Source organism: Grus americana, unplaced genomic scaffold (assembly GCF_028858705.1).
Source record: "Grus americana isolate bGruAme1 unplaced genomic scaffold, bGruAme1.mat scaffold_69, whole genome shotgun sequence".
Lineage (NCBI taxonomy): Eukaryota > Metazoa > Chordata > Aves > Gruiformes > Gruidae > Grus > Grus americana.
The window spans coordinates 779982-804511 of NW_026561907.1; the positions used below are offsets into that span (position 1 = coordinate 779982).

At 49.9% G+C, this 24530-nt stretch overlaps 1 long non-coding RNA gene across 1 annotated transcript; it reads right to left on the reverse strand.

Moving 5' to 3' along the window:
• Positions 1 to 20849: 20849 nt before the first annotated feature.
• LOC129200952 (uncharacterized) lies at positions 20850 to 23760 on the reverse strand. Its single transcript, XR_008575173.1, has 3 exons — positions 23723 to 23760; positions 23384 to 23499; positions 20850 to 21002 (listed from the first exon to the last, which is right to left on the reverse strand). It is a non-coding gene; the product is annotated as an uncharacterized LOC129200952 (long non-coding RNA).
• Between the last annotated feature and the right edge of the window lie 770 nt (positions 23761 to 24530).

A 24530-nucleotide genomic window follows, 5' to 3' on the forward strand; every position in this document is an offset into this window, starting at 1 on the left:
GGCTGGCGTGGGGCACTTGGCCGGCTTGCCGCCCGCCTTGGCCAATCTGGGCAGCACCCGCCAGGAGATGAGGCCTGGCGGCAGCGGCAAACGGGTCAGAACGACCCGGGGCTGCCTCCGCAGAGCCTCCTGCACCAGTGGGGCCACGCAAGGTTGAATAAGGGAAACTAATTAGCATAGAAGAATTTTAGAACAGAATGTATAACTTGGCAACACTTGAGTCAGGCCCCACAAACTCAGGCTTCCCCTGTCTCATGCTCCAGTATGAAAGAAAACAATTAGTAAAATAGCCGGAATGTAGAAACAGGATAAGAGAAGCCGTAAATTAGGGAACAGTCCTTGGGTATGAACTAGAAAAGACACAAAGTTTGAGGCACCCTGATAAAGGGGGCCCAATAGGCCAAGAAGCCTGGGACCATCTGGGCAGGACGGATAACAAGGTTGCTGAGCTTGCAAAACGGAGATCATGAAGAAGAGGTTGCCCAACTGTGTACACTGAAGAAGAGGAGAAAGAGGAAGATTTGAGGAGGACGACCCCTGACGACCACCTGAGAAAGAAACTGCACAGGTGTATCAGGACATTAGCATATATTCAGGAGTTCCCAGAATAATAATGAATATGTATTAAATTTATCAGAAACCTAATGAATATGTAAACTCTTTTGCAATATAAATCACGTACAATTTGTTTCTCGTCGAGACGTACATTCATGGAAATATCCCGGTGCGACTCCCAGCGCTGCAATAAAGGATACCTGCTTAACAGTCACATTGGCTCTCCCAAGCATCCCTTTTGCAGCCCATGAGATGCTCTGTGTGGCAAGGGAAGGTGCCCCTTGGACCACTGTCTGAGGCTCTGCAGGGCTTGGGGGACACAGCCCAGGCCAGAGAGACACTCACGGCACGGCGGCTGCTCAGCTCCTCCTCCAGGAGTTTGAGGGAGGGCAGTCGCGTCACCCGGGCTCTCTTTGCTCCTTCAGGTTGCCTGTGCACTGGGAAAGGACAGAGAAAGAGTGAGCCCCAAGCCAGCTCTTCTCTCTCCAGCAAAAGGGATCCCAAACACCCCTGGGTACCGCCCCGGAGCCAAACAGAGGGCAGAGCTGCCTGCAGAGCTCCTGCCTGCCAGGCACACAGCCCTGCTTCCCGCCTGACTCTCCCTGCTGCAGAGGAAGAAGAGTCTTTCTGTTCCTGCTCATCCCTTACGTGCCTGAGAGCTGCCCGCAGGGGACCTGTGTTCCCCCGTACGGCTGCACCTGGAGAATCCCCCCGGCTTACCCCAGCAGTGTGCCCACTCACAGCTCCTTTGCCACCCATGAGGTGCAGAAAGAGAGGAGAAACAGCGTCAGGGAGGAAAACCCGGCCTCCCTCCCTCCTTGCCGGCGTGCTGCCCGCTCCCTGCCCAGGCTCTGCACGGTGGGCAGAGGCCTCTCACAGGATGGCATGGGCACAGTTGAGAACCTCTCCTGCCCCTTGCCAGCCGTGACTGCAGCTGCCAGACGCCAGAGAGGACAGGGGCCAGCACTGTGCCGCACCGCCCAGCCCTGCTGTGGGACGTGGCACCACCACTCACCAAAAGGTGGCAAGGCAGGAGCTGGTGGGCCAGACAAGGATGAGGGACTCGCTGCCCTCGCTGCTGACATTCTCCTCTTCTTCTTCCTCCCTTGCCGCCTCCTTCCCGCCACTCAGCACCCACAGCTGGTCCAGGGCCAGGCAGAGCCCTGTCTCCCACCTGCTGTTAGGACGCACACTGGTGCATCCAGCACCGAGGTCCCAGGGCCTGGGGCTGGTGCCAGCGTGTCCCTGCCCTGGTCCCACGGTGGCGGATGGGGGAAAGGCAGCTGGGGTCCCAGGGTCTTACTGCAACTTGGCGATCACTGATTCCCCCAGAAGGAGTAGAAGGCACCTCTCGCTCCTCTTGCGGCCATGGATCAGCTGCACGTCTGCACTCAGCACCGGCTCGGCATTGGTGAGAGCCTCCCTGCAGAGCAGAGAGCGGCAGGCATGAGCGACGCCGCTGCCGCAGGACCTGGCTGTGCCCCAGCATCCCAGGGCTGCGGGGGGAGCCCACCTGGAGACACAGCAGCAGTTGGCCTGGCCCATCCTGCCCGGGCCAGGAGGACCGTCACGGTGCGCAGCGCAGCCTGACACCAAGGATGCGGGACAGCCGGCATGAGTGAGGCTAGGAAGCGGGGTGCTGGTGCCGAGGCAGCGCTGATCAGCTGGGCCCTGCCTCCTCCCAGCGCCACTCTGTGCCAGCACAGCTCCCTCCTGCTGGCACTGGGGGCTGTTGGCTCCAACGGACCAACGTCCCAACCCCAAAGGAAACTGGGGGCGGAGTTGGGGGCAGTACTGGGGTGGGGGTTCTCTCCAGTATGGCCATGTCTGTCTTGCACTGGGGAGCCCAGAGCCGGATGCAGCCGAGGGGAAGGATCACCTCCCTCCACCTGCTGCCAGTGCTTTCCCTCCTGCAGCCCTGCATGCAGGTAGCTTCCTTTGCCCCGAGGGCACTTTGCGGCCTCCAAATTGGTCAACTTGGGGTTGACCGGGGAGGGAACCTCTCTGTTGGGGAAGCAAAGAGGGGTGATGGGCTGAGATATTGGCAGGCAGAGCCGGCTGGGGGCTTACCCGGAGGGCAGGCGCACCAGGACGAGTGGGAGCCTGCTGCTGTACCGGCCATGGTGGTTGGTGAGTGTGGGGTTGGTTTGGGGCAAACTGTGCCCTAGGGGGGTCTGTCCCCACTGTGATAATTCCTCAAGCACCTGCTTCAGCCAGCCTTGCACTGGTTTGCTTTTTCATACCACAACAACTTCCCATCTCAGCGATTTCCCATCCTGATGATCATTTCCTGTCCTCAGTGCTGATTTTCCATTCCCACCATGGCTTCCCATCTAACCATGGGTTTTTGGGAGGTGATTTTTGTCTCCAAGGGCAAGCGATGGCCTTGCAATGCTGACATGTGTGTGCTGCCCCATCTTCCCCGATGGTGGAGATGGGAGGGGGATTTGGGGTGATTTTGGGTTGGTTTTGTCCTCCCCCGTCTCTGGTCTGGGCTAGAGGTCAGTCTTGGTCTTGCTGTCGAGGAAGCAAAACTCTGTGACGTTCATGTGCCCCTTCCTGGGGAGCGCCGGTGGGGCCATGCTGGGGGTCCATCCTGGGCACAGGGAAGCGTGGCGGGGCAGCGGGTGGGCGTCCTTCCCTGCGGGGTCTGCCAGTGCAAGGGGTACGCCGGTGGTTAGCGAGACCTGTGGGGAGCGTTCCCCTGCACCCCAGCTCAGCCAGGCTCTGGGCACATTCCCTACAGATGCTCAGACCCCGAGGGAGGCTGAGGAAGAGACGTCGGAGGGACCTGATGTTTCCCCCCAGGCTGGGCTTTTTTTCCCCCGTCCTCGTCACTCTGCAAGGCCATGCTCGTCACCCAGGTTAGGGGGAGGACTGGGCCCGGGGCAGGGGTTTTGCAGGCAGAACATTTCTTGAGGCTCCCGGTAATGCAGTTCCCAGGGAGTGCTTAAGAAATGGCGCATTTGCCCATAATTGCTATTGTTGGTTTCTCCCCATCGCTCCCTCTCCAGCTCCCTTCTCCCATTTTTAAATTCCTCCCTCTCTCTCTTCAGCCCCTCACGATTGTTTACTTTCCCTTTCTTTCTCCATCTGGCTCCTCCATCTTGTTTTTCGATTCCTCCCTCTCTGCCCTATAGACTGACACTATTTTTGGTTCCCTCTGACTCCCTCTCTGTCTTTCCTAATTCCTCCCTGCCTGTCCCATAGCCCGTTGCCATTTTTGTCTTTCTCCACATCTCTCTCTCGTGCTCCCTGTCCTTCTCTTCTTCTATCACCGTCTCCCGCTTCCTGCTCTTGTTTTCCCTCTCTCTCCTGCAGCCTGGCCCCCCTTTCCTGCCTGCTCAGCGGGCTGTGCTTCTCCCTTCTCTCTGCGCCTCCCTCCTGCTCCCCATCCCCTTTTGCTCTCCCTCCGTCTCCATCCTGGCGGCCATGGCTGCTCTGTCCTTCTCCGCCTCCTTCTCCTGACCCGCATCCCTCTGTTTCTCAGTCTCTCGGGAGTCTTTCCCGTCCTCCCCTTGCTCTGTGTCCTGCTCTCGGACCCTGCCTCTCCCTTCCTCTCTCCCTTTTCCCTCTCACCCTTTCCCCTCCGTCCCTCGGTCCTGCTCCCTGGCCCATGTCTCTCTCACTCCTCTTGTCTCTCTCTGCGCCCCCGTCCCACTCCCTCGCCCTGCCTGTGTCGGCCCGTCCCTCTGGCCTCCTCCCTGCCCTTCTTCTTCTCCCTCCGTCCCTCTGGCCTGCTGCCTAGCACTAGTTTTCTTCCCGCACCGCGCTCTGCCCTTCCCCTCCAGCTCTTTCCCGCTCTCTCCCTCTGCCGCCTCCTCACCACCATTTTTCCTTCCTCCACTCCCTGTCCCTTGTTCCCACCGTCCCTCTGTAACCGTGGGATAGGGGCTGTGAAACAGAAACTATAGAATCAGGTTGAGATAATTAGTTTGTAACCAAGGTAATAGGTAATGAAGCTAACTGACCATGGCAAGGTACAATGCTGCTGTGTTCCTTGTACAGTCCCTACCCAACCGGACAATAGGCCCGGGAATATTAATCTTATGAAGTAAGTTGCTATGGACAGATGCACCCACAACGAGGATACTGCGCATGCCTGCAAGAAGAGGCTCACCCAGCGGACACGGGTGCGCGACCACTGACGACCACCAGAGACCCTTGAGGACCACCGACTCAAATCACTGAGCATGCGTGACGGGGAGGAGGATATGGAAATGGATTCCAAGAAATGATTATCATAGGATTGCCCTTTCTGAGAAAAACAATGAATATGTATGTTTTGATGCTATATAACCTGTGTGTTGGTGATCACCTGGCATGCACGTTGGGTGGAGCTATCCCCCGTGCATCCAGCACTGCAATAAAGAATGCCTGCCTTTTAACACTGCATTGGTGTTACGAGGTTTATTCCCGGATTTCGGTGACACCTCTGTCCAGCTCTGGGCCTGCGGGGTCCGGGCCGCGCCGGGGAACGGTGTCCCTGCAGGGTCAGACCGCAAGCAGGAGCACCCCACGGCATGCTGGGAGCATGCTGTAGTTCTGGGGCACAGGGCTGCCCGGCGGCCATGTTGGTCTGGCCAGGCTCAGTCTCTGCTCCACCTGTGGCCCGGCTGAGCTGAGGGCTGGGGCTGCCCGTGGGGCCAGCCAGGCCCTTAGGCAGGTGTGGGGGTGTCTCCTGACAATGTGATGTAAGCCACAACACTTCATTTCACCTCTGAGCGTGTAATTTTGTGGCTGTTCTGGAATGTCTTACAGTGAAATGAGAGTTTTAAATGTGTGGTGGGTTGACCCTGGCTGGAGGCCAGGTGCCCACCACAGCCGCTCTATCACTCCCCTCATTCACCAAACAGGGGAGAAAAGGCATAACGAAATGCTTGCACGTCGAGATAAGGACAGGGAGAGATCACTCACTAATTGTTGTCACGAGCAAAACAGACCAAACTTAGAGAGGGAATTCATCTAATTTATTCCTAGGCAAAAGAGAGTAGAGGAATGAGAAAATAAAATCGACTCTTAAAACACTTCCCCCCACCCCTCCCATCTTCCCGGGCTCAACTTCACTCCCGGCTTCAACCTTCCCCCCCTCAGCGGCACAGGGGGATGGGGAATGGGGGTTACGGTCAGTTCATCTCACGGTGTTTCTGCCGCTTCTTCATCCTCAGGGGGAGGACTCCTCTCATCGTTCCCCTGCTCCAGCATGGAGTCCCTCTCACGGGGTGCAGACCTTCAGGAGCAAACTGCTCCAGCGTGGGGTCCCCCACAGGGTCACAAGTCCTGCCAGCAAACCTGCCCTGGCGTGGGCTCCCCTCTTCACGGGTCCACCGGTCTGGCCAGGAACTTGCTCCAGCGCGGGCTTCCCACGGGCCGCAGCGTCCTTCAGGTGCCTCCACCTGCTCCGGCGTGGGGTCCTCCACGGGCTGCAGGTGGAATCGCTACACCCCCTCATCCTTCCTCCATGGGCTGCAGGGGGACAGCCTGCTTCACCATGGCCTTCACCACGGGCTGCAGGGGGATCTCTGCTCCAGTGCCTGGAGCACCTCCTCCCCCTCCATCTTCACTGACCTAGGTGTCTGCAGAGTTTCTTACATCTTCTCACTCCTCTCTCCGGCTGCAAAAGCTCTCTCCCTCTAAGTGTTTTCCTTCTTAACTATGTTATCACAGAGGCGCTGATTGGCTTGGCCTTGGCCAGCGGCGGGCCCGTCTTAGAGCCGGCTGGCATTGGCTCTATCAGACACAGGGGGAACTTCTAGCAGCTTCTCACAGACGCAACCCCTGTAGCCCTCCCGCTACCAAAACCTTGCCACGCAAACCCAACACAGTCTTCCAAATGGATTTTTGGTTTATTTTGACACCACCAAGCCTTGACTGGTTTGGGATGCCTTGATCAATTTTCCTCTAAATTACAACATACAACAAAAGAGGAAAAAAATGACAGGGTCACAAAAGCCTTTGGTGTCACTAAAAACATATCCTCCTACACCCGGGCAACGAGAGAGAACAGTTTTGCCCATTTTACTGGTTACGTCAGCCCTTGAAGAGCTGAGTGCTGCACTGGTTCCTCTCTGCTTTGTGCCGTAGGGAATCAGAAGAGCAGGCAGGAAAGCCAAGGGACCACAAAGGCACCTGGCTGGGATGAGAGGAGGAACCTGCAGTCGAATTCACAATGGAGCATGGGCTTGTTGTTACAGAGGTGGAAAATCAGCCATGCATCCTCTCTGCTACAGCCCACCTTCACGGTAGGAGCGTGCCCTGAGAGGACCGAAGGAAAGGGGCACAAATTAAAGCACATGATATTCCCACTGCACATGAGAAAACAAGTTTTTACTGTTGGGGGACAAATGCTGGCAGAGGTTGCGCAGGGAGGTTGTGAAGTCTCTGTCCTTGGAGAAATTCATAACCCAAGAGAACACGGTCCTGGGCAACCTGCTCTAGGTGACCGTGCTCGAGCAGGTGGGTTGGACCAGACAACCTCCACAGGTCCCTCCTAGCCTCAGCCATTCCCTGTGATTCTGTGCTTTGGTTGGACTCCTAAAGCCTCTGAACTCAGCCCTGGTGCCCGCTGGAAAGGATTCTGGGACAAGGGATGCTCCCAAACGCCTCCAGTGCAATTCATCACCAAATAACCTCTACCTCGTCCAGAATATGGTAGGGCAGACACAGTCAGAAGACAGAAAAGATCCTTTTATTGTGGAGATCCAGTGCAGGAGCCCGGCAGTCACAGTGGTTCAGCCGGGAACAGGATGTCGGCACCTACAACGACAGAGCCAGCAAGCGCTGATAAATCCACAAGGGCAGGAACGGGCAGGACCTGGTTCCCCTTTCTTTGGGGAACGCAGTTGACAAGGAATTGTTTATAGCCCAGAAGAGAGCGCTACTGCTGGCACTGACTAGGGCATGGCTCTGGCGCCTTATCCCCATGGGCAATGCCCTTAGAGAGCTGCGAGTGCACAGAGATACACCGTGGCCCTGTGCCATGCAGCAGGGCTCGATGGGGAGCCCCCAGGCAGCTGCCAGGGAGTTCTTTCCAAACCTTGTGCAGCACCATCCCTCTCCGGCCCTTGCCAGCCAGTTTGACGGACTTTGAGCAGCCTTCAGAGTTGGGAAGGAAGGACAGCAGAGCCGGGAACACCCCGGGGCCTCTTCACCTGCGGCACCTTCCAGCCCCCGTCTTTTTCTCTCCTCCTCCTTTTCTTTTCTTGGAGGCACTCCCTCTCCTCCGCCCAGGCCTCTTTGCTCTTTCTTTTTCTTTTTTTTTGGTTTGCCTGTTCCTGGGGAGAGCCTGCAAACCTTTCCATCCCGCAATGGGATTAGATAGATAAAGGCAGCCTCACCTGGAATCAGGTCTTGGTTTAACCGGAGGTGAACTCTTTTTACCTTCTTTCCTCTGAAAGTCTCTTTACTTCTTCTGCCCATAGCAGGGAGTCTACTCTGGTCTCTGGGCTGGTTGGAGGCAAAGCAACGGGGGCCTAAACCAGAAATGTCGGCGTTAGCAGGTGGCAAAGGACACCCCGGTGCAGTAAGCGATGCTTTGGCAAAGTGCTACCTTAGCTCTACAGAGAAGAGCCCTGCGGCTGGTTTGCATTAGCCCTGCCTTCCAAGGGCCTCCCTTTGGAATACCACGTTCACACAGGTGTGTGACACTCGGTTCATTTGTGGGGCCATTCAGCAGGGAGCCTGCGGTCCTGCTCCGGGCAAGAAAAGGCTTGCCCGCTTCATTCTGCCGGGGTTTCTTCTGCCCTCCCAAGACAGAGCTCTGCAGATACCCCTTTGGTGTAAGGCCACCTTCTGCAGTGGGAGGCTTTGCCTTCTCTAGGCGTTTTGTAGGTATTTCCTTGGATTAAGCACATGCCTGAGGCATTTGAGAAACAACCTTTTTGGGTTTACTTACAATGTATCAGTCTGAGGGGAGAAAAACCAAACCCAACCCCCAGATAAAGCCCCAAGAGGTGGAATGCCAGGAAGAGGCACACCAGCTCCTGGGACTCATCAGAACCACCCTCCTAGACGAGGCACGTTGTCCCAGTGTTTGTGGAGCTGTCATACCTCTGCTGTTTCCGACCCCACCACCGTGTCTGCCCCTGCTGCTTTCTGGAGGACGAGCAGACGAGGTGGTGCATCCAGAAAGGCTTTTGCCTGGTGCTCAGGTAGTGCAAATGTTGTCCCTTGAAGTCAGCTTCCTTAGCCCAGTGTGTAAGCAGCCAATCGTACGCACCGAGACGAGATATTGTTTCTTCCATGTTTGCGCAAAGATGGGTGCTAGGCAGTTTCCCCCAAAGCTAGCACACCAGTGGCAGTTCCATTGGAGATCTGTACAGCCCCGGGTGTTCTGCCTCCTAGTCACAGCTTCTAAACTGCAGCTGGGGAACTCTTTGCTCGCTTCCATTTCAAGACACAGGACCTTCTACATTCACTACGCATGTCCAGTGAGGCAGGGTCTTTATCTGGGGAGGGGGTGGTGTTAGCACTGGAGGTGTGGTTTTCATATTCTAAGGGGACAGTTCATTCTAAGGACACCAGTTAGAGGAATTTCACTGGCTTTTGACTTTCAAGGATGTACATCTCCTTGTTAACAAGCGTTCCTCTGGTCGAGATCCCTTTGCTACATCTTTTCTAAGTATACCTCATTCTAATTCAATACCTTCGAAGGTTCCAAGGACGGTCCTCCTCTTCTCCAATCCTTAGTCACCTTATTCTCAAGCAATAAGCGCTAATGAATACACAGCTCAGAATACGCAGTCTGAATGTGAACTCCTTCTTTCCTGTTTCAGACAACACAAACACCTTTCATGTCCCAAAGTAAGTTGCCAGGACTCTGGTTAAAGCTCTGCATAACAACCTAAAATTTTCCTTCGTGCATGATTGCCACAGTGTGGGAGTCTGTTTAGCAATTTGCTGTCGTCGTGGAGCCCGGCAGGCAGCTAAACCAACCATACAGCCGTTTGCTCACCCCCCTGCCCCAGTGGGATGCGGGAGAGCATCACAAAATAAAAAGTAAAACTCGTGGGTTGACATTAAGAGAGTTTAATGTGACAGAAAAAGAAGGTAATAAATAAGAACAACAACAACGATAACAACAAAACCACCACCAACATTAATACTAATTTAATTTCATCTAAAATGTGCTCTTTTGCCCATTATACCTTGGAGGGGTGGACTCTAATCTTTTAAACATTTAAAAAAAAATGAAACATCTGTGAATAAGTGTAGGTGGAGTGCCTGAACTGTTGAATGGCAGGCAATATCTCAATGACATCCACAAATTGCAGAAATGTTGCAATCGTGGCCTTGTAATACAAAGACATTAACGTTTACTGGCAGCTTAAGAAACTAACAGCCACGGTAGAAGAGAATTCCTCCCTCTTCTCTCTTTCTTTCTTTCTTTCTTGTTATTTTTTTTGCATGTTAAAGTTTCTAATTTAATATCCTCAAATATTCTAAAATACTGAACTAGTATTAGAGAAAAATGAGCGCAAGGTAAGGAGCATCATGCTGCATTTCTTGCTAAATGTCTGGTTTCATTTCATTCAGACTGGAAAGGAAACCAAGCTTGTACCTGCAAAAGAATTCAAAGAGCTGTCTTTGGTGCCCAGAGGGAGCAGACAAGCACTAGGGAGCAGTCTACAGGATCAGAACTTCAGCCTGCTCTGGGTGATAAACCCTCTGGAGAGGAAAGAGAAACCCCACTTAGGTGTTTGGTTTTATGGTGATCAGACAGCTCAGTAGCAGCCCTCTGCTACAGCTGCAGCATAAGCACCAAATTAAACTTTCACTTTCCACTTTGCTGTCATTTTTTCCCTTCCTCTTAATTTTGATATTTAAATGAACAGTTTAAGTATTTGCTTACTTGGGGAAAAAACAGTGCTATCCTTGTCCTCTTCTGATAAGCTACTAAGTTGAAGGGCAGAAAGCTGAGCCCACCAAGAAGATATTTAGAGGAGGGGGAAGTATTTCAGAGCCATCGGTTGGATGTTCTTCATCTGGCCAGAAGTGAGGAGGGGGCAGAAGACCTTCGCCTAAAGGGAAGCAGAAGAGAGCTGCTGGGAGCCAGCGGTGTGATGTGGAGATAGCAAAGTGCTACACTGCAGTGTGTCAGGCAAAGTATTTTCAGGGAGCGTAGAGGAGGGTGAATGCCATTGAAGAGAGCACAGCTCATCTGACGTCATTGCCCTGCTGGTCCTTCCCGTACAAGAAAGATGAACTCCCCTGGGAATGACGGCAGAGGAGAGCTGCAGGGATTGCTGGGACATGGGAGATGGAGATGCGCGATGACATCGGGAGTCCTTGATTTGCTTGGGCTAGAAGAGCAAGTGGAAGAAGAGCGGGGTGACTGCTGTGAATGCAGAAGCAGGAAACAGCATGAAGGGAGAAGAGTTACTAAGCTTGAAAAAAAGCGTACCGCCTGGCCCTGAGTAAATTGAAGCAGCAAACTGGAAGAAAACTCTTAATGCTGGGAAGATCTGGGTTCTGCAACAGCCTTCCAATGGGAATAAAGAAAGTAGAAAGCAACCAGCCAACCCCTTATTGCTTCATATGGCGTTCAGTAAGTTTATGGCGAGCCTGGAGATCTCTTCCAGTCTCTCCTTCCTCCAAATGAGGTGCCTCTTCAGGCATTGCCTTTCAAGATATGTCTTCCCTTTTCACATTTTCCTTGCTCTGCTGTCCTCTTGTTTGAAGGCCTGACCCCTTGCTGATCAAGTATTTGGATGGCCAGAAGTACTACGCTGCCAGGATTGCTTCACTTTTGTGAATTGTGCTTAAGGACTTGCTGACCCTTCCCGTTTTCTGACTCGAGTCACTTCTGACAGTCCCTTCTTGCTACTAGATCCTACACTTCTGGTAGAGCCTTGTCTCTTTGTAGATGCTTAATGTCTTTTCTTCCCTTTCTTATTTCAAAGTAAGAGGTTTCAAAAGGAAAAACAACCAACCCCCTCGACACACACACTGTCCCTCAGCCCCACCACTGCTGATTGCTCCTTGGGGCAGCCACCCTTTGCCACGTACTCGGAGAAGTCAGGGAGCTCATTGAGAAGGGCAGTCAAGCAGGGGGCTGTTGGGAACTCTGGGGATATCGGGGACGGTGTCCTTGCAAGCTTTCCTGGGCATGGGATGCCTGCTCACGGGCTCTGCCAATCCCCAGAGCTCACCTTTGGGCTCTGCCTGGTTTCTGCCGTGTGGTAAAGCTGCGATGGGGTGGTGGGGGCTGACGTTGGGGACACTGTCCTTGATGAGACGCATGCCATTGTCGGAGGGCTGCAACGGCTTCTTGGTGCTGCCGGGCAGGGTGTGGACCACAGGGAGGCCCTGCACCCAATGCTGAGCCGCGTGGTGCCGGGGCTTCCCATCAACCATGGCCCATGGCCCTAGGCCCATCGGCTGGTGGGGCACCAGCATCCCTGTCACCACCTGCTGTCCCCAGCCGTGGGCGTGAAGCTCACGCCGGGCACTTCCAACGCCCTCAGTATCCGTAGGGGGAACCTCTGTGTTGGGGGAAGCGAAGAGGGGTGATGGGCTGAGATATTGGCAGGCAGAGCTGGTTGGGGGCTTACCCAGAGGGTAAGCTCGTTGAGGACGAGCAGGAGCTTGGTGCTGTACCGCCTGCGGCAGTTGGGGAGTCTGGGGTTGGTTTGGGACAAACTCTGTTCTAGGGTGTCTGTCCCCACAGCAATCATTCCGCCAGCACCTGCTTCATCCAGCCTTGCACTGGTTTGCTTTTTCATACCAGAACAACTTCCCATCTCAGCGATTTCCCATCCTGCTGATGACTTCCTGTCCTCAACTAAACTTAAGAAAAGTCCCAAAGCCTCTCCAGGGGACAAGAGAGTAATGTGTGGGTCGCAAGTGCTAAGGTGCGCCTTGGAAACCTCGTCCTTGTTTTGCCAAATAAGGGAGAATACTCAAACGACCCTACCAATTGTCCAAGGGCCACCAGGAGAATTGGCAGACTCATTGGTAGGCTCCTGGGCAAAGAGCCTTTTTCCCCTTTGAGAGAGGTGAATCCCATCAGAGTTCCTGAAGCCTGGTGCCGTGTAGGCCAACCCATAGTCAAAAACCCCAAAACCGTGGCGGTGACACCAGCCACAGAGCCATGTCTTTATGGACTGTGTCCGTCTGTTCCTCCCAACATTGCTGCCCACAACTGGAAGGAGGGAGGAAAAAATAACCTGCGCTCCAGATCCCTTCAGCGACCGTCCCAAGACCCCGAAGTCTCTTTTGATTGCTTTTGCATTATGCGTCGCAGCTTTGTCCCCACCCACATGGAGGAGCAGTAGTGGGGAGTAGTCAGAGGGCTGTACCAGGCTGGGGAGTTTCCTCGTATCGTCTTTAACAGGGGCCCCAGGGAGGCAGCAGACTTCTCTAAGAGGAGGGTCCGCCCTGCATATCAGACCCTCTGTACCCTGTGCACCACAGTACGCCATTGGCCGCCTTGGCCACGAAGGAACATTGCTGGCTCGCCCTTAACTTGGTGTCCACCAGGACTCCCAGGTCCTTCTCCGCAAGGAAAACACGCAGCCAGTCGTGTCTTTAGCTGTCTGGAGAGCACCCGCTCTCGGCCCTCCACACCAAGGCTGAGCCCAGCTCCCGCAGCAGGGTGGAGCGGAGACATTTCCCCATTCCCCTGGGGCAGCCGTCCCCAGCGCTCAACAGGCAACCTGCCCGGCCTGTGTGCTGCAGCGGCCTGTCGAACAGCACCAGGCCGAGGGGCAGCCGAGGCGAGGGAGCCACCCTGCGCGCGCTCAGCAGGATCAGGCCGCTCTCTCCTCTACCGCCATGAGCAGCGCTGGCAGGATGAGCCCTCCCCTGCCCGGCCTCTGGGTGGGAAAAGGGACATGGCTTTGTGCTGCCCTTACCAGGGGGGTCCCGAACCAGTGCTACACTGGTGGGAACTGGTTTAGGCTGGTGAGCAGGGCCCCCCCAGCTGCCCCCCGCCCGTCTCTCCCCCCAGTCTCCTCAGGCTGCTGGGCCTCTGGCCCCGCCCCAGGCCAGCTGGGGCTGACAGGCCACCTCTGGCTCCGCTGATTGGCTCAGTCCTGGCTCAGTCCTGGCTCAGTCCTGGGCCAGAGGGGCCTGGCCGGGGCAAGGTGGATGTCATCTGTCACCAATTCAAAAAGGAGCAGGAGAGCAGCAGCCAAACCAACCAAAACCAGCTCCTCCCAGCCCTGATCTTCCCAGGCTCAGCCTCACTCCTCCCTTCCCGATGCCTCGGCCCCCTCTCCCGCCCGAGCGGCACAGGGGGATGGGGAATGGGGCTGTGGGCGGCCCACAGCGCCTTGTCTCTGCCACCCCTTCTTCCTGCGGGCCGCAGCTCTGCACACAGAACCTGCTGCTGCCTGGGCTCCTCTCCAGGGGCCGCAGCTCCTGCCAGGAGCCTGCTCTGGCCTGGGCTCCTCTCCAGGGGATGCAGCTTCCTGGTGGAGCTGTCGATGGCTGCCTGATGGTGACAGCGTTGGTGGCAGGATCCTCTTCTAGGCATCCATTTCACAGAGTCACAGGCTACTTGAGGCTGGCTGGGAGGTCAGCTGGAGGGTGTAGTCACCTGGTCCCACCCCCCCTGCTCAAGCAGGACCACCTGCAGCCCGTTGTCCATGACCATGTCCAGAGGGCTGTGGAACATCTCCAAGGACGGGAGCCCTGTGTTAATAAGCAGGACCAAATTCTTCTATCAGTCAGCTACATCAGCTCCCAATGAGGTTACCACTGAGAGCCAAATGTGACATGGGAGCCATGAAATTAACTTTAGTTCCCCTGTCTGACACTCATTTCAATACGTTAGACCTCACCAACAGCACTGTATCCCACAGCATCTAAAACACGGCAGCTGAATACCTGCAAGGTTACTGTGTTTGGGGGTATTATTATATGCTGCTGCCTTCTACAGTTAAAGCTATTTTGGCTTTGGAAGGCAGATTTTCACATGAACTGCTCTCTCTGGCAGATTGAAGGGAGATGTCTCTGAAGACACAGGCAGGGCTGGGAGCAGCAGGTCTATGCCCCTCGTCATCCCTCGCTAGCAGGGGTGACCTACCCAGGCACAGAAGTACCTACCCAGGCACAGAAGTACCTACCCTACAACTGCAGATGGACAGGGGAGAGCACAGCCTTTCGTACTTGAATTTTCATTATCAATTGGCTAGAATTTCTTTCCTCCCATGAAGATACAGGAAACTCCTACGCTGTCAGTCCCAAGCTGCTAGCAAATTCCTCACGGTTTAATTTGGAATAGAAAATACGGCCATGTACAACATCCTTACTCGGGATTATATGATCTAAAAAGAAACGTGCATTTTCGGACAGAAGTAAACCTAACAGCACGTTCAAACCAGGCCACCTCTATTAACAATGAATTTTGCTTATTTTACTAGTTTATATACAGTTCATGAAGCCTATGAGATTAAAAAGAAAAAAAAGATACCCGTGCACATGTTTCTTCCGGTGATGTGGCGGTAACAAACAAAGCAGGTAGGTCTAGCGTATAAACTGGAAACTTTTCCAGGGCATGTATTACCGCAGGTGCCAAATGAGAAGCTTGCCCACATCCTGGCTCTCCAACTAGTAAGAACCGTGGCCTGCAAGATGTTGGCTGGTAATAAGCATTTCTAGAACAATTAGAAGATAGTAAGTTTCAAAATGAAGTGATGACTAGGCACACAGATGTTAAAGGTTTTTCCCTAACCTCGTTTTTTTGGTAAATACTCTCCATGTTCCAGTAAATAATAAGCTGGTCTGTGATCAGGAAGACTATCAAAGCTCATTTTCTTACAAACTTGTACCATAGCTCCCCAAAGAAATCCTGCCAATCCCCAGCATCTCTGCTATTCGTTTGGCTGGCTTAAGTAATGGCTCTTAAATCACACACGGGGACTTGTCCAGCTAAATACACACACGACAACTGGTCAGTAACCTGATATGGAGGAGAAATACAACTCGCTCTCGCTCGCTCTCTCAACACACACCAATCGGGATCTGTACACCCCAATTTTCAGTAGGTCTTGAGTTTAAGTAACTACGAGATCTCTACATCTGTCAAGTTCAGCTGAAATTTGGCCGTAGTTACTGGAGATAGCGGGAAGGAAGGAGCAGAACAACGTTTCTAGGAAAAAATTAAGGTGGGCGCTGAAACGCATTAGCTGTATCTGAAGTACGCAATTGGATTAGTTAAATTACAGCAGTACGCTACATACGTACAAGATTGTATTCAGTCATTCTAATTGTTTCATCTTTGAATTGTGTATTAATTTCCTAGTAATCTTGCTTTCCTAGCATGAAACACATTTGTGAAGAGCGTTTGTTTTTTCCAGCACAATACCACTGTACCTTTAGTGGCTGAAGTCAAAGGTCTTAGAGACCTAACCAAACTCAGCTGGTCACATTTTCTGGACAGCATAGCGATAGAAACGGAGAAAAATAACTGACCCAACAGTGATGACAACAATCTTATTTTTTCAACTGTTGGCTTATACAACTTCCACATTAAAATGTCAAAAGCTTAATATCAACATTTACCTGCTAAAATTGAGGAATTTTTCCTTTTCTCTACTGGGCATTTGATGAGTTGGCTTATCTTCAAAGATTGATGGCGATTCCTCATCACTGTCAACTGCATAATTTCTTAAAACATGATTTACACTGTCTGAAAGACAAGAGAGGTTTGTTAACTTTCCTGAATACTCCGTATCTCACTCTCGCATTAACACAGCTTCAAATCAGTGCTGGAAATCCCTTTTCTTCTATTTCTTCATTTGAGGGCACACACCGAATGCTGTTTTCTGAAGAGTTCGTCCTACCACAGACCTAAGGAGACTGCACAAGTCTCTACAAAGCTGTCCTAAAGTGCTTGGGAGGTGGTTTGGTTTTTTTCTCCTTAGAAGAAAGATGATTAGGAACAACTTTGGTGGTTCCGAGACACCTGAAAAACCCAACAAGGCCACTTCTTTCTGGGGCAGGTTCCCGCACTGGAAGCGAGGGAATTAAGCGAGTGCGATGGCCACAAACTTCCATTTGTGTAGGACTAGTGAGTCAGAATATACAGACCAACACACCTGCTAAGTAAGGCTCCTCACAGATCACCGAATGAGTAGATAATGGAAGGCAGACAACAGAGAAGGGATGCAATTACCAATCCCCTAGCCTCTCTGCTTTTGTTTTGTTGGTGGATTTCTGCCTCTGTTTTACCAATGCTAACCTATCTCCTGGCTCTACTGGGAGTCATCCTGGTAGGACAGTCTCCAGAGATTAGCATAACTAACTATTAACAGATTTCCATTAATCAAGAGTGGAGTGAGCTTATCAATTTCTTTGCTCTCACCAACTGACAGAGTAAACCTGATCAGGGCTGATGCAGTCAGGGGTGTGAGCTCACGTATGCTAAGCCAAGTCCCAAAGTACACACTACTAAACCATTCTCATCTCCTGTACAAGTGTACAGTGTGATCCACAAACATTTAAGTTAAGAGACTATGGCTAAAAAAAAAATCACGATAGCTAAAACAGTATTTAGCTTAAACCGCTTATGCTTGCATTGTGGTCCTGACATTCTTCAGACAGGAATTAGAAGCATTCATGTAAAAATACCTTTTTCCCCTCTATTTAAATATTTTGAAAGAGGTGCCTCATACTTTAAACCTCAGATCCATCTCTACAAATGGTAAATATGATGTTAGCTACTGTCAGAAACAGGGTGCTGTAGTAGAGAACGCAGAGTTCTCTACGGCCTATTGTGAGTCATTCACAGCTCCCATCCAGCACTTCAGTTTAGAATCCAGACTAAAACCTATCCACGATGTTCCTGAAATAAAAGCATGCACATGCATATTCTGAAATTCTGCTGTCATTATGGCCAAGAGGTTTGTGTATGTTGATTGCACAAATGAGAATTTTTTGCTTTGACAGAATTTTAAAGTAGTGACTGTTATTGTTATACCTGGCTGTTGGTCCTTCTGTAGTGCAAACTCTGCGTGGGGAAATACTCTCTGCAAGGCTTGTAAAATTCTTGCTAAGGTGTTTTCAAGCAGTGGTTTTGAAACAGATGATAGCGCTCGCCCAGGTGAAGCCACAGCCCTCTGTGAAGCTGGAACAGTCTTCTGCATAGCCATGACAAAATCCTTTGCTGTTATTTTGATAGAAGCAACATCTAACTGCAGTTTCTCGCTACTTTTGTATAGCTGAGGATAGCGGCGGCGCAAAGCACAGAGGGCAGCTTCAGCACATAAGGATTTAATATCAGCACCACAGTACCCTAACAAAGAAAACAAGAATCAAAGGTTACATCAGTCTCAGGCAACACAGAAGTCAAGGCCAAGGTTCCCCAAGCGCAACACTGAAAGACTTTGTATGCGGCCAAAAATTAACAGTTTAAGAGAGAATGTAAAGAGTTACTGCACTGCAGAGAAGTTTTGTTACGTGGCTCGCAGCCTGATATCCTGCGCTTCTTAAGCAGCCCCCTAATCAAAACTTTGCTCCCAGGGAAGATGCCCAAAACCCATTCAACGTTCTGAGAGACAGAAAGAAAATTAAAAGAAAAGAAGCATCTAACTTTCTTTGCTCCCACGGCGTGCCAGCCGCCTCACTCTGCAGCAAGGTGCAAGAGCTCGAGTACTGCCTGCTACAAGCTCAGATTCCTTCGGACTCAGTCCCATGCAGTAACTCACTGTATTTTCAAACTTACCAACACATTTTTCAGCTAGCTCTTCAAGAGACATGTCCGATGGCTTTGGGGTCCAATCTCGTGTGTGAATCTTGAAAATCTCTTTTCTAGCCTGGAAATAAAATGGTCGCATTTTAGTTTGTCCAAAGTTTTCTCTTCAAAATCCCCAAACCAACACAAAACCCCCCACACCCTCACATTAATACAAATACTTGGTTTATCTGCTAAACTTTTAAGTATTTTACAGTTCGATTAACACGCTCTCTGCTTTTGCAGAGTAATTGCTACAATTACTACAAAGACGAACAATAATTATGACTCAAACTACTGTCACTGATCCAGAAAATGTCAAACGTTGCCTATCTTCATCTCCGATCTTAGCAAGATCTTTTATTTAAGTATTCCCTGGTACACAGTTTAATTACGGCAGATTTCTAGAATTCTTCCACAGTAGGGAATCATATAGTGTATGTGTTTCACGGCACCTCCTCTCCTGTTCCTGAAAGGAGATAAAAACTGGAGACAAATGTTTCTGTTAAAGATGCTGTTTAGTGCACTTTTACTAGCCTTCAACCATAGCCAAATTAAAACACACAAGACCAGGGTTCCACACTATCTTCCTCCCCATATTTTTTGGTTGCTATACACCTACTTTTTCATTGCTTAGCTATCGCCATTGAACTAGAAGCTTCCCAAGCCCCACACCTGTCCAGCGTACCTCGCATCTTTGTCCAATAAGAAGTTACCAGTAAGAATGTCAGCTCCCAAAATACTTCCCTCCCAGGATACGCAGCCTGGGAACCATCCAGCACAGGTACATCCACTATCCATTCGTAAACCAAGAACTGAGAGCAAGACCACTTCAGGGTGAAAGTGTCTAAGTGGATTAAGTCAGTCAGCAAACATGGACAGATTTGGGAATGGAAAAAAATTCAATCGCTCCAGCACCAGCCTTGAGAAAAGTTTTTGTTTGCAAAAAGGAATTCTTGTGCGCACACCATTTCTTTCATTTTCAAGATGAGATAGCAGTAATTTACAGCTAATTGGGGCATTCATTCTTTCTTACATGTTTCAGTGACTAGCAGCATCCCATTTTCTTGGCTGGTCACAGTGAAACCAAAACTAATTACAGAACTAACTACTTGTGGAAATCCTCTTAATGGTATATATTCAGTACCGGATCTGCCCTCCACAGTCTCTCTTTTGCCCAAGTTGTCCAACACTGGGTTTGACTTTAACTGCTCTGTAATCCTGCATTGTTATGTGGTTTTGTTATAAAGAGGGACTTTGTCACATGAGCATTAAGGTTGAGTTTAAGTTCTGACCTCTTTATCTGGCAAGCTGAAGAGGAACTCTCGATCAAAGCGGCCGGGTCTTCGTAAAGCAGGATCTATAGAATCCAGCCTGTTGGTGGCTCCAATGACCACAATCTCTCCTCTGCTGTCTAAGCCATCCATAAGGGCCAGAAGAGTTGACACAATAGAGCTAACAGAAAAAATATAATCTTCATTCACTGGTTTAGTAAATTTTGTTACATTCTACGCAATCTTCTGCAATGACCACTCAAAAAGGACAAGCTTTTCTTGATGAGACGCCAATTAGCGAAAGACTTAATTTAGGACATAACAAAACCAGTAAGCTAACACAGGCCTTGTGCTGATATCAAGCTGAGTGAATTGGTTTCAGTTATTGTTTGAAAATCATCTGAATTTTAGTAGCATTGAATTACTAGTTTTCAGGATAAATTAATGTATCACATAAAGTTAAACAGGGTGTGGTGGTCTTTTCACAAAGATCAAGCAGCTTCTATGTAGATACCAAAAATGTACTACCTATGAATTTGGTCTTGTTCACTGGACCACACAGGAGCAAGGCCATCTATCTCATCGAAGAAGATAATTGAAGGTCGCATCTGGTAGGCCTCGAATGAAAACAGAGGAATATGGACATAAGTAAACCGGGACTATTTTAAAGAGAAAATGCATTAAAAATGTTTTGGTTGGGAAGTCACTGGAACTAGATCTTTCAGAGTGGCATCAGGGATCTCTACTAATTGGGCTAATGGAGTGAGGGGCACGAGTAACAGAAAACGGCAGCTTGTGTCAAGCCACTGAGACCGGGTGACAGGAAACAAATCAGAGCAGTAGTTTTTACAGCTATTTGGCAACCGCCGAGAACAGAGCCGAGACTTAATTCAATTACAGGTTCTGAAAGCAAGCTTCCATTAGGAATTTAAATGACTATGCCGTCAGCCTGCATCTGTTTCCCTCGGATCTAAAGCCACCATCCATCTCTTGCCTCTTGAAACCCTTTTTGTGGCTGTTTTGGTTTGGGTTTGGTGGGGTTTTTTTGTTGATGGTTATTTTGGGGGTTTTGGTGGGGTTTTTTTTGAGGTGGGTAGCAGGGGTTTGCTTTGCGAGGTTTTCTCGTTTTATTAATCTTCCCTAATACATCTCAAGATTTCAAGCCCGTAAAAAAAACCACTGAAAAAGGAAACACTAACAAACCCATTTCAGTGGAAAGAACTGACAAAAACCAAAAAGGAGTGAGTTGTTCTTAAAAATACTGACCACAGAAGATTACAGTTACCACTCGGACAGAACACACAGCACGTTTCAACCTTACCTGATCAAATAATAACCGAAGCTGTCGTTCAGATTCCCCCGCCCATTTACTCAGGCAGTTGGCACCTTTTCGCATAAAAAAGGCTATTCTCCTCTCACCTTGGCTGCATTCATTAGCAAGCGCACGAGCAACCAGTGTCTTTCCAGTCCCTGGTGGACCATAGAATAGACAGCCTCTGCAATTATTAAAAAAAAAAAAAAAAAAAAAAAAAGAAAGAAAGAAAGAAAGAAAAAGAAGAAAAGATTCATGTATGATGGAAAAGTATCTATTACAGTCCTCCTCCCTAAACCACACCCCTCTTCTCTCCTAACCAAAACACTTTGTGTATAAGATCGCGGTAACAGCTGAAGTGTGAGAAAAGTGAAAAGAGATGGAAGTTTTGTGTTCCTACACAATTCAACAAGGCAGTGAACGCAACAAATAAAGAGGATAATGGAGACGTACAAACCTCGAGAAAAGATCCTAGTGTCCCGGAAGGACACTTCCAAAACTGCTGACAAACTACCAGGGGTGGTTACAGCACAGTGGAGCCAAACCAGAACAAACTTGAGCGCAGAATCTGAGACTTGGCTAACTTATGATATGCTGCATGTAAATGCTTGTTTTCACAAAAGGCAAGATTTGCTAGTAAAGCATTTCATTCTCCCTTAAAAAGCTTTAAGTTACTGGATTTGGTCTCCCAGGCCATCCGTTGCTGATGATAAATGAGGTGGAAGTCTAAACCTGGGAGAGTATTCTGCATTTCCAGATAAATACAGCCATCAACTAGAAAAGCCAATACACTGCTGTTTCAAAAAGAATTTCAATGAAGAAAGAAGCAAACCCACTGGAATATTGTCTTTTCATTATTTGTAATACTTTTAAAGTTACCGAAAGCAAAGAATTTAAAGTCATATTTCACTATACCATAATTGAACTGCGCTGATCAAGAATATATAAAGCTAACAATTAAATCTCTAATAATGTCATAATGCAGAACTAATTTAGCTGTGTAAAAAGTGGTCAGATCCTTACTTTAGCCCAAGCACAACAAACACGGCAAGGTTCTAGTTGCAAGTCCTGTCAATTCTAAAATGTATCCCTGATCACTTGAACAAAAAGACAGTTGGTGGGAGAGACAACTGGACTTCCAAGCAACAAATTACAGTGGACTACCAGTAGATGATTCCTTCTTGCTTATAAACTAATCAAGCGGACGTGGCCATCGAACTCAAACCAAAAATGACTCAGCCCCACCTTTTAAAGGCAAGACACTTTTAAAGTATACTCTCACCACACGGTACATCCTTGAACCTACATATATTCTGGATTCTATCCATTTTTAAGAAATTGCTTTTTACTACTGCCAAAAAGCCCCATCAACATTGCTGAAAATTCCGAAGCGTGGAAACATATTGATACCTCAGTTGAATATTCTCCTGAAAATGGGTGAATTAGAATTCATAGTTTTAAACAATATCTGTGTCGTGGTTTAGGCCCAGCCGGTAGCTGGGTGCCACGCGGCCGCTCACTCACCCCTCCCCCAGCGGGATGGGAGAGGAGAAGTCTAACAAAAGGCTTGGGTCGAGATAAGGACAGGGGGAGATCACTCACTAATTACCGTCAGGAGCAAAACAGACTGAATGTAGAGAGGAGATTCATCTAATTTATTACTAGGCAAAACAGAGTAGAGCAATGAGAAAATACAATCAAGTCTTAAAACACCTCCCCCCACCCCTCCCATCTTCTCGGGCTCAACTTCGCTCCCGGCTTCAACCTCCTCCCCCCTCAGCGGCACAAGGGGGCAGGGAATGGGGGTTGCGGTCAGTTCAGCACACATTGTCTCTGCCGCTTCTTTGTCCTCAGGGGGAGGACTCCTCTCAACATTCCCCTGCTCCAACATGGAGTCTCTCCCACGGGCTACAGTCCTTCACGAACTGCTCCAGCGTAGTCTCTCCCACAGGGTGCAGACCTTCAGGAGCAGACTGCTCCAGCGTGGGGTCTCTCCCACAAGGTCACAAATCCTGCCAGCAAACCTGCCCTGGCGTGGGCTCCCCTCTTCGCGGGTCTACCGGTCCGGCCAGGACTTGCTCCAGCGTGGGCTTCCCACAGGCCACAGCCTCCTTCAGGTGCCTCCACCTGCTCCAGCGTGGGGTCCTCCACGGGCTGCAGGTGGAATCTCTACATCCCCTCATCCCTCCTCCATGGGCTGCAGGGGACAGCCTGCTTCACCATGGTTTTCACCACGGGCTGCAGAGGGATCTTTGCTCCGGTGCCTGGAGCACCTCCTCCCCCTCCTTCCTCACTGACCTTGGTGTCTGCAGAGTTTCTTACATCTTCTCACTCCTCTCTCCGGTTGCAAAAGCTTTCTTAACTCTTTTGTTTTCCTTCTTAAATATGTTATCACAGAGGCGCTGATTGGCTTGGCCCTGGCCAGGGGCGGATCCATCTTGGAGCCGGCTGGCATTGGCTCTATCAGACACAGGGGAAGCTTCTAGCAGCTTCTCACAAAAGCCACCCCTGTAGCCCCTCCCGCTACCAAAACCTTGCCACACAAAACCCAACACAATCTGTTACCTTGGAGGTTGAATTTTGAATCTCTCAAAGACTTCTGGGTAAAGCAGTGGAAAAACGACCATCTCTTTTAAAGCTGAAATGTGGTCAGAAAGACCACCCACACCATCAAATCGCACCTAAAAATAAAGTCAGCGGAACACGTTTTATATGTTAAAGAAAGCTGCAACCTTGATGAGGTTCCATCAGAAAGTACATGTCAGCACAAAGGAAATGTTCGGGGCAATTTTCAAATTGCTGGAGAGAAAACTGTAAACCAAGGTAGCTGTAGACAGCAGGTTATTGAAAGCTTTCAGAAACACTGGAAACATCTCACGGACACAATGAACTAAAATTACTTACTGAACAATCTATTTGCATTGGATCAACATCAGCCAGACTTGCTCCAATTGTCATTCGATCCTTGGGAATTCCCTTTAGCTCATCTTTTCGAAAGTTTAGTGGAAGACACCTGATTTGAATTAAGGAGAAAGAGAAAGGCACTTTCTAACTTGGGATGCGGCTAGCTTTTTGCTTTTATAACGATGGCAAGTGAATGCAGAAGACCTTATAAATGAGATAAACTTCCTAAATAATGAAATATTTGTTCAGGTTGGTTTACATTTAATGTCCGTGAGTAAAAAAAGGAAAATGGTCACTCCAGACATTAAACTGCGTTAATTATTTTAATAACTCTTAGCACTTCTAAATATCCATGCCAGACCACACAGCATATAGAGGAATGCAAGCTTCAAACAACTTACTCCATATGTGGAGACCGTGACCTGACCTTGATTTGTGTGACGGAAGAACTCCTCAAAACACACTGACATCTTTCAAAGATTTTTTCGCTTCTACATTCAAAGACTTACAGCCCAAGGGGCTACTTATTTCAGTGAGGATTAACATTATAAAGGCTGGCCACTACTGCTGGTCCTTCCCAAGGACTTTGGGATCCATGTGCCAGAAGACACACATGTCTGAGAGACATTGGGCTGAAAACTTATTTATTAGATTGTTATTAAAATAGTTTTTAGAAATTGTACAAGAGAAAGTGGCTAACACTTCACAGTCAGGCAGATGCAAACTCCCCCCAAATAGATTTCTCCCTCCCCTATTCTCCAATTTCATTAACCTTCTTAAATTTCTGTTACGGCTGCGCTTCCTATGT